Below are 9803 nucleotides of genomic sequence, written 5' to 3'. Positions count from 1 at the left end.
TGAAGTAATAAACCGGGATGAGGCCTCCTACCTGCAGAGCAGCCTGTCACTGAAGTTCTACACAACTACAAAGTGATAAAAAAGTGGGGGTCGTGTAACACCTACAGTTAAACTTCTCTACCAAATAAAGAAATGAAGGAAAATAAAATGTTCTCCTGCAGATTGGAATGATTTGATTGATGAGACAATGTTGATTTTGAAGGTGTGGTTTATTCCTGTAAGTCCACCTCCCTCCCTGTAGACGTGTAGGGGATCATCCTGTCTTGTCCTCCCGGTGCAGGCTGAGACCCTTTACCAACAGCCTGGTCCCCCATGTTGTTCCCATGACGAGCCATGTACACACACGTGTAAATGAGCTGTCCACGTTACACCAGGCTGTGATGCTGGTTTTGGATATTAGTCTCTCTCTTTGTAAATCAAAATGGAGACTGACTTCATGCAGCATGTGTTTAATTCTCTATTAAAAACACGCCAACGATGGAGGCTCTGACGAGTGCAGAAACCACGTTTGGAATGCAGCCGTAAATGAGCATTTTTTAAATGTGATACTTTGACCTGTCAGCATCTGTGGGGTCAGGTGAGTTCTGAATCATCTAGAGGCTATTGGACGTGACAGACAGCTGCTGATGGCTCAACAATAAATCATGTTGTATTGAGGCGGAGTATTAACTAAAATGTAGTTCTGCTTCCCGTTATTCTGACACAGACACCAGGCCGCGTGCACGAACGACATACGAGGCGGACGAGGTCTGTTTTGATGTTGAGAACAGGACTGATAAAAGTGTAGAAACACAACGTCCCGGTGACATCTTCAAAAAACCCAAAGACGTTCTACTCATCAGCAGATTCCTGCATTTGAAATGCTGCAACCAGTGAAAGTTGAAAAATGACTGATATTATTCATCAATCATGAAAATAATTGCTCATCTAGTGTTGAACCTTTTTTCTACTCAATCACTAGTGCGGGTCAGACTCCGACCTCGAGGTGGACTCTGGACACGAGCATGTGGGCTGAAAGATGTACAGCACCTTTTTCTGCAGCCATAGGTTGAACCCTTCTGTGCATGTGTTTGTGAAAGTGAGTACAGTCCTGCTGTAGACCTGGGTCCTGCTGTAGACCTGGTCCCAGTCAGAGCAGACGCTGAGCTCCTTGCTCTTCTTTTGATTTCCCCTCGTGAGAGGACGGTGTCAACAAAGGCAGGCGTCGGACTTTGTTACTTGACTTCACCTGTTTGAAGCAGATTTGCAGAGATTCCACATGTGCCTTCTGATAAGTGCCCTGCGGATGCCGGTCCCCAAAGTGTGTGGGACAAATATTAGTTGGATTGTTTCCTACGTTTCTGTGTGAACATACCTGACATTCTTTGTGGGGAGCAACAGGAAGATGGTGTTTTGTGGTGATCTTGATCTTTCTATCACTGGGCTGCAGGAGCTTTTGTGATTCTCTTTGACTGATAAAGTCTCGTAGATAGTTGTAGGATAAATACGCCTAAATGATCAGACCGTTTCTCGACATTTGTGATTTCGTGGCAGCTGCTCAACAGTCACAAGGATTTTGTTTATTTATTAATCACCCTCCGGCCGCGGTGTGTTAGAGGAGGTGACAGAACACCCTTTTCAGTACAAGAGGCTCTTTTTGTGTTGTGAAGGAATGTCACGGAGGACTCGCTGACCTCGAGGCATATTTTAAAATGGCAGAGCAGTGAGATGTTCACAGTCTGTCCCTTCTCATTGTGAATGAAAGTTCAATGACCCAGAGCTGAGGCTGATCACTACGTGTTGATCATAGATAGGAAGCAGGTGGAAGTGCCAGTTATCTTTTGATGATGAAGCTGAAACTGTAAAACAAAAACAACCCAAATATGTCCAATATGCCAATTAGCTTAATGAGCTAGTGCTGCATAAACATCATCATTACACATTACATTAGAAAATCTGCCCTTTGAAAGCATTGAACACATGCAGTGAAGCGGAGCACGGTATTGGTTAATTTGAGTCTAATCATCCATTTTAAGACGTTTGTGTTCACCACACGCGTGCTTTTAAATCTGTTTATTTTTATTCCTATATCAGCTAATGGATTTCCAAGTAGCATTGTTTTTTTCCCGGAGGCATTATATTATGTTGGGATGGAACTATTGAATTATGCATGAGTGCACACTTTGGTCCACTTCAAAGACGTGAAATTATACACAGTCCCTCTGTATTTAATTGCATACAACTTTGCCTGAATTCCAAAAGTTTTTAGTTGTGATTGAGATGTTGCTAACCTAAGTTAAAGGCTGCGTTTGCTTTTTAGAAAAGATTCCAAACGTGTTTGTTGGCCAATATGAATCCCATCTCTCAGGGTGTTTTGGAGAAAATTCAGTGACATAAATGATAGTTGTGAATGTGTGGGCTCTCAAACAGATCTGTGAAGGAAGTGTCATGTGACACCATGACCCTTGACCTCTCCCCTTTGCCCTGAGCCAGGGCTTGAGCTAGGTAACAGGTGTGACCCGGAGGTTAAGGAGCAAACACACGCACACACACACACACACACACACACTCAAAGAGAAGCCAGTTGCAATAGAGCAGCAGTGTCGCTCACAGCAGATGCTGTTCTTTTAACTGACATGTATGTTCTTTACAGACCTCTGACTCGAGCCTTGACGTCAGCTCCCTGATGTGATCTGCAGACAGTAATAATAGTAATGACACTGCCTCTCAGTCCAGGTTCATGCACCTCCTTTTCTGGACTGCTGTTTTGTAGCTGGGTCTGCACTCTGTTTCTCTGTGCAGAGCAATGAAGTGTCACATTCATGTTTTAGTGTCTGATATTCATGGTGAGGGGCAGTAAACTGTTCATATCCCCCTCATAGTTGTCCCTGGACGCTGACACTCGTCAGGTGACTGAAAATGCTGTTAAATGATTGGTTTGTCAGAAGTGTATATTTAGTGAGATTAGTAATTCAATCAAAGTTTAAAATTCAGCAGAACACACCAGCACAGCTTTACATCTCCACCGTCCAGTCCCACTTTTTCCAAATGTCACACTCTTTGTGAGAAACAGCATTGTTCCCCTTCTGCACCGTCATGAATTTGGCCATGAAGTTGCCCCTTAAACAGAACACTGCAGGTTGTAGAAGGTCAGTGGAGCCTGATAAAGTGCAGTTTGGGCTGGAAGCCACGTCTAAAGACCTCAGCCCTGTCTCCGGTCGAGGCAGCGCTGGAGCCCAGTTGTGTTTTGTTTTGGATCTCTGGTCTCGATATAATTCGTGTTGGCAGCTCCAGGTCGTGGCTTATACCCAGTACATTTTGCAGCTATCAGGCAATAACATTGCACCTACCAAAAGTCAGTGTAGTGTCATCCGAGGCGTCCAGGTGGGAAGATGTCACAACAAAAATCTTCTGGACTCCAGAAGTCTCCCAGATGAATGAGAAACATGTTTCAGTTCCACAACAAGTCGAGTAGATTGAAGTTTTATTCTTTAATTGAAGTGCGTGTGTCTGTGTCTCTGTGTGTGTCTGTGTCTCTGTGTGTCTCTGTCTGTGTCTCTGTGTGTCTCTGTCTGTGTCTCTGCCTGTGTCTCTGTGTGTCTCTGTTTGTCTCTGTCTGTCTGTGTCTCTGTGTGTGTCTGTGTCTGTCTGTGTCTCTGTCTGTCTGTGTCTCTGTGTGTGTCTCTGTGTGTGTCTGTGTCTGTCTCTGTGTGTGTCTGTGTCTGTCTGTGTGTCTCTGTGTCTGTGTGTGTCTCTGTCTCTGTGTATGTCTCTGCCTGTGTCTCTGTCTGTGTCTCTGTGTGTGTCTGTGTCTGTCTGTGTCTCTGTCTGTCTGTGTCTCTGTGTGTGTCTCTGTGTGTGTCTGTGTCTGTCTCTGTGTCTGTGTGTCTCTGTGTGTCTGTGTATGTCTCTGTGTCTGTCTGTATGTCTCTGTGTCTGTCTGTGTCTCTCTGTGTTTCCCTCTGTCTGTGTGTGTCTCTGTTTGTTTATGTGTCTGTCTGTGTCTCTGTGTGTTTCTCTGTGTCTGTGTGTGTCTCTGTGTCTCTGTGTGTGTCTCTGTGTGTGTCTGTCTGTGTCTCTGTGTGTTTATGTGTGTGTCTCTGTGTCTCTGTGTGTGTGTGTCTGTCTGTGTCTGTGTCTCTGTGTGTGTCTCTGTGTGTCTGTGTGTGTCTATTTGTCTGTGTCTGTGTGTGTATATTTGTCTCTGTCTCTGTGTGTCTCTGTGTATGTCTCTGTGTTTCTCTGTGTCTGTGTGTCTCTGTCTGTGTCTGTGTGTGTCTGTGTCTCTGTGTGTCTCTGTCTCTGTGTGTCTCTGTCTGTGTCTCTGTGTGTCTGTGTGTCTCTGTCTGTGTCTATTTGTCTCTGTGTCTGTCTGTGTCTGTCTGTGTGTCTCTGTGTGTGTCTGTGTCTCTGTGTGTCTCTGTCTGTGTCTATTTGTCTCTGTGTCTGTCTGTGTGTCTCTGTGTGTGTCTGTGTCTCTGTGTAGAATGAATTCTACTTTATTATTAATCGACTTAATCATCTTGTGATGATTAGCACACATTAATGCCTCTAATCTGTAGTGCATTGTTTTCTATGTTAGCATGCCATTTATTCACAGTTTCAAGAGGCTGAAGAAATGTACACAGTTTCAGATATTTCTGTTCGACCTGAGGAGGAATGTTGACTCCGTAAACATTTGTGATTATCTGGGAAAGTCAAGGCTGCGGCTTTGCTGATAAGCTATTAGCTAAGGTGTTGACCTTGGGAATGTAAGTCTGATGAGCTATTAGTTATAATGTAGTAATGCTGCATAGAAAGACTGTTGAATTAATCAAAAGGCACACTTTAAACAAATAATTCATGCTAGGTGCAGTCTGAAAACAAATATTTATTATGAAGTTAGAGTGCATTATTCCAGAAAGCCAGTGTGCCACAGATGATGACCTTAATGACCTAACTCTGGCTAAAAGCTGGATGCTGCTGCTCTCCCATTGTCAAACTTTGTCCTTTCACCAAAGCGTGTGATTTAAAAGTGTGTCTCCTCCTCACAGGCCAGGCAGAGTTCAGCTATTCAGCCTACCCCCAGACCCACTTAATGGGCTAAAGCTGTTGGACTGGTGATTTAACAGTGTCAGAGATTCTCCTTTTGGACTGGATAGAGGGTGTGGGATAGACTCCTCCTCCTCCACGATCGTCCTGTGGGGTCCATAAAACAAAGGCTGAACCAGAGCCAGTGGTGATGTAAGGCCTTTTCATTGTGGACGTCTTCCAGACTTCTCACCTGTCTCTCTGCTAGTAAAAAGCACTCCGATGTCTCGTTAATGTCTCTTTAATAGCTGATTGATGCGGGTCAGGTCAGACATTACATTAGAAAGCGATGGATAATAACGTGGCAGCATGTAGAACGAGTGCTCCACCATTGTTGATGCTGAATGACCCGACGGTGCACCTCAGCCTCCAACCTCTCTAGGATTTCACCCTGGCTTGGAGACCATCCTCAAACCTGGTTCTAACACCACTTAGATTCAGGTTCAAGGTTCAGTTTGAATATTTCTGAAGGAAGACTGTGGGTCTTGGCTAACTCATTTTATACAAACTGCTCATGACAGTATTAATGATCGGAGCACGTCGTTCACACTCGCTATACTCACTCCAAACCAAAGGCTTCACTTGGAGGTTCCTTCAAGGGTCTTTTCCAGCTGCGTGGCTTTCCCAGTTCTGTCTGTTATTTCTCAGGCTCCCACTAACAGTAATAATACGTGATGTTGTGGCTGTAACTCCTCAACAGCACTCCAGAGATTCCAAGGATAAAGAGTAGTTTATTTTCAGAGCGGGCAGCAATGGACTCGATGATTTTCATAGTTTCTGATCAAAGGTATCAATTGTGTTGTACATTTTAGCTGAAGAGTACGGATTACAAAAAAGGTTTTTGCTGTTTTCCTGGTTGGAGAAGCACTCGAGCCAATCACAGGCGTCGTTTGGGACTAAAGTTGGTATCATTAACAAGCTGTGTCGGTCAGACAGATCGAGACCTCTTGAGTAAACATTGTTTTAAATCTCTTTTCCATGAAAGATGAGTTTTTCATGCATGATTAGCATACATACATCTTAATGAATAGGTCTTGGCTATGCTGGCTTGCTAACATTTGCTAGTTAGCTGCTGTTAAAATCCTGTCATAGCCCAACCACTTTTCAACACGTTGTCATGACGAAGCTTTAATTAAATGCTTGTTCCTCGTGAGAAGACAGCAGAAATATGTGAAAACAGTTGGCATAGTGTTAGCAGGACTATTGGTAACTACCACCAGCTATGTTGAGCAGCCTCAATAAATCTTGTTGCTTAAACACAGCCTTGTTTCTTTAGTAACTGTCCAGGTTATAACAGTGATGATACACCTCGCTCTGCAGTACCACATGTTCAACAGCATGTATTAAGTTTCTCAGTAGAAAGTTAGTATAAGGTTAACTGATTCTGACAAACTCAACGTGGCACTAAAACTAGTAACAAAGATCTTGTCACAGCTTTTTGTGTCAAGTATTGTTTTCATAGATTTGTGGATTCTTGACCTCAAAAGTCCCAAGCCAACAACAAGGAATGTGTCATACAATAATAATGTGGCAGTTTAATGCTCTTGTCTTTGGAGGAAGTTTGCTGTAAATTCTTTGCTCTTCTGAATTCTCAGAAGATTAATCTGGGCTTCTTTATTACCATGAAATGTAGAAATTGTGCCTGAATAAAATGTTCTTTCTCAGAGTTTTGCAAGCTCCTAATTCCTCCCTCAGTCTGAGAACTAACACAGCTCACAGCCTGAGGCTGGAACGAGAGATGGCCAATAAAGACATAACAATATGTGGTGGGAGATCAGAATCCCTGGATGAATCCCGTTTCCAATTTCATTTAGAAGCAAAATGCCTTTAGGCTCGGTCCCACAGTTCTGCATTTCTAGTGATTAAATCTGTGGATGGATGTGGCGAAAAGCAAATAACTATAAAATGCAAATAAAGTTCACTGTCGACACTGCGAATACAGTGACATGCAGTCACGTGCATTTGAGCCCACCCAGCATGTGTGCACACCTGCACATGCACTCTTAACGTGTCCAACACTGGCATCATGTGTCTCTGGAGCAGGTGAAAAATGTCCCCTGCAACGACAGCGTTCCTCCAGTTAGTCTTTTGATGTAGGACAGTGTTGGTCCCAGTCTGGCCCAGTGGCCGCTGCTCGCAGGGATGTGACTGACTGTTACACTGGACCAGTGAAACAAAAGAAAATACCTTTCTCTCAACAATTTCTCAGATGTCTGTGGTTCAGTTGTTTATATGTTGAATTTTGGGTTTGTGTTACATGATCTCTAACTTTTAACTGTATTGAACTCCATATATGGAAGGATCACCCTCCCCTGCAGGATCTGTGGTGATCTATCTACACAAGTATTTGTTTGAGTTATGACAAGCCCTCTGTGATTGGTTGTGGCCTTGGTGAGGCCAAAACAATCCTGGCTTACTCGACTGTGTTGAGGGCACAGAGGGGTACTTGCTTTTGGCCAAGTTTTGACCTCACTAACTCTCCTGCATCTTAAAATAACTGCTGCGTGTTGTGCTGAAGTCTCTCAGACATACCTTGTTGACCATGGTGAACCTGAGCTCTGCCTGCTGTTGGAGATCACAGGGCGGGTTGGGGGCCACTTACATGCCTCATTACTATCTCGTGCATTAATCTGAAGCTTTTCAGGATGGAAGGTTTTTGGAGCATCAGCTACACAGCTTTGCCTGCAGAAGATAACTCTTTTATAAAGAGTTCCCTTTAGTTGTGTGGATGTATTCTATATGGTCTAAATATTCTGTATGGTTCTGAATTTGCATCTTGACAAAGCTCAGTGGAATATAGAAGTCTCATAAATTGCAGATGAGATGGATGGAGGTGGTGGGTGTGGTGCTTCTCTGCAAATCCACACTTATTAATGGCTCCTCCTGACACTGCAAATGTAGAAAACCTTCCTCTACTGTTCTGAATGCTAAACTAGGTCATCGTGACTCACTTATTTCCATCCAAATGTGAAATGCTTTGCTTCTTATCTCTTGTTTTTACAATAACCCCCTTGTCTTTTTTTTATGGCAGTTTTTAATCTTGTCCTAATTCAGTGATGGACGGGGACGACTTTAATACCTCTGTTCTTCGGCTGATTTCAGCTGTTGGGAACGTCGTGTTGAGAGCTGTCGTGAACTGTAGTAGCTGACAGTGTGTGTATATATATATCTACATATATACATATTGCTGCCAGTGTAATGTGGCTACTATCTAATCACAGTTTTATTACCATGTCACACTGCACAGACCGTCAAGCAAAAATGAATGACATACGAACCCATGTTCTGCTTCATGAATACTGTAGACCAATGTTGGCACTATATTGTCAAAAGCAGTAATCCTACATTGTATTTAGACAATGCAGTAATTAGGTTGTCAAAAGCCACAGTAGGATAGGCAGGATGGCCAATATCTAGAGCTTTTAATCAGTATCAGGATATATTTAAAATCACATTTGTTGTGGCTTTGAACTGCAGCCGGTTTAATACTTGCCACAAAGGTTTAACGCCATAGATACCAACCTGCTGACAGCATGTATTTAACATGATCAGGCCGGAGCATGCTGTAATTAACTTGCCCACACTAACTAAGTTTACGATGATGATGGAGGTTTGCCTCGTCTCTTTACTGAACAGGAGACAGCAGTGATCCCGTGTGTTTCTTGAAAGGAGATTAAGAAGATTAAGAAGCTCAGAAGATTACTGAGCTCTTCTTCAACTTGCTAAAGGTTTTCTTCATTGTTTTCTTCACGATTGGAAACCTGCAGGAGAAAATACAAGCATCCAAAGCTGCCTTTCTTGCGGCCTCCATGTGGTACCTCCATATCAGTTGCAGCGTAGCAACGCTGGCTACTTGTGTAAGCTTTTACACACAATTATTTTAAGTTTTTTGTCCTTGTACATGTAGACGTACCACAATATTAAATCATCATCAAATCCTTCAGGAAGGTTATAACGTTCAGATTTTGTTGAAACTGTTTAGAGGTCTACATTAAAATGTTTGGTCATTTTGGAGGCTGCAGCCTATGCTGCTGAATTGTTATACTCACAGGTGTTTCTATAATTTTGTTCACTTCACCCCATTTATATCAATGAGGGTGGGCTAAGTAACAGAAACACCTCTCTGTGTAATGCATTAGGTTTAGTTGGGTGTACCTAATAACCTGGCCGCTGAGTGTAACTCCAGTTGGAGACAAATTGTACAATTAAATTAGTGAATTATCACCCATAGATGTGAGAGATTTTTCAATTCAGTGTCAAGCTCAGTAGTACAGGTAGGCTGTGACCACGAGGGATTCATCCTTGAAATGACGCCTCCTTGATTGACACTGACAGAAAATAATCTTTGGACTGTACAGTGTTTGTCACTGAGCACCAAGCTGGAGAAAAAGCATCCCAGCGTCCACCACCTCATCCCCTGTAAACAAACATCCGCTGCTGACCTCGCCTGACACAGCAAGACTCCTTTCCGTAAATAATCCTGTTGGTGCTGCTCAAATTAAATTTGCAGACTCACCCCATTTTCAAGTCACCCAGCTGAGTGAGGGGGGCACATCTCAAATTACCTGTAGACACACACAGCCCATCCACGCTGTGATCTCATTAGCAATATCAGTGCATGCCGCATGTCTGTAACAGTAACTACCCCCCCCCCCCTGGCTGTGTAAGAGCTTGTTGCTTGGTGCGTGACACGATCTGGATCACATGGCGATCGAAATGGCAAGAAAACAAACACTCCCATTCCTTCAGACCTG

This window comes from Enoplosus armatus, chromosome 6, assembly GCF_043641665.1.
Source record: "Enoplosus armatus isolate fEnoArm2 chromosome 6, fEnoArm2.hap1, whole genome shotgun sequence".
Taxonomy (NCBI): domain Eukaryota; kingdom Metazoa; phylum Chordata; class Actinopteri; order Centrarchiformes; family Enoplosidae; genus Enoplosus; species Enoplosus armatus.
Note: the sequence above shows the minus strand (reverse complement) of the source record.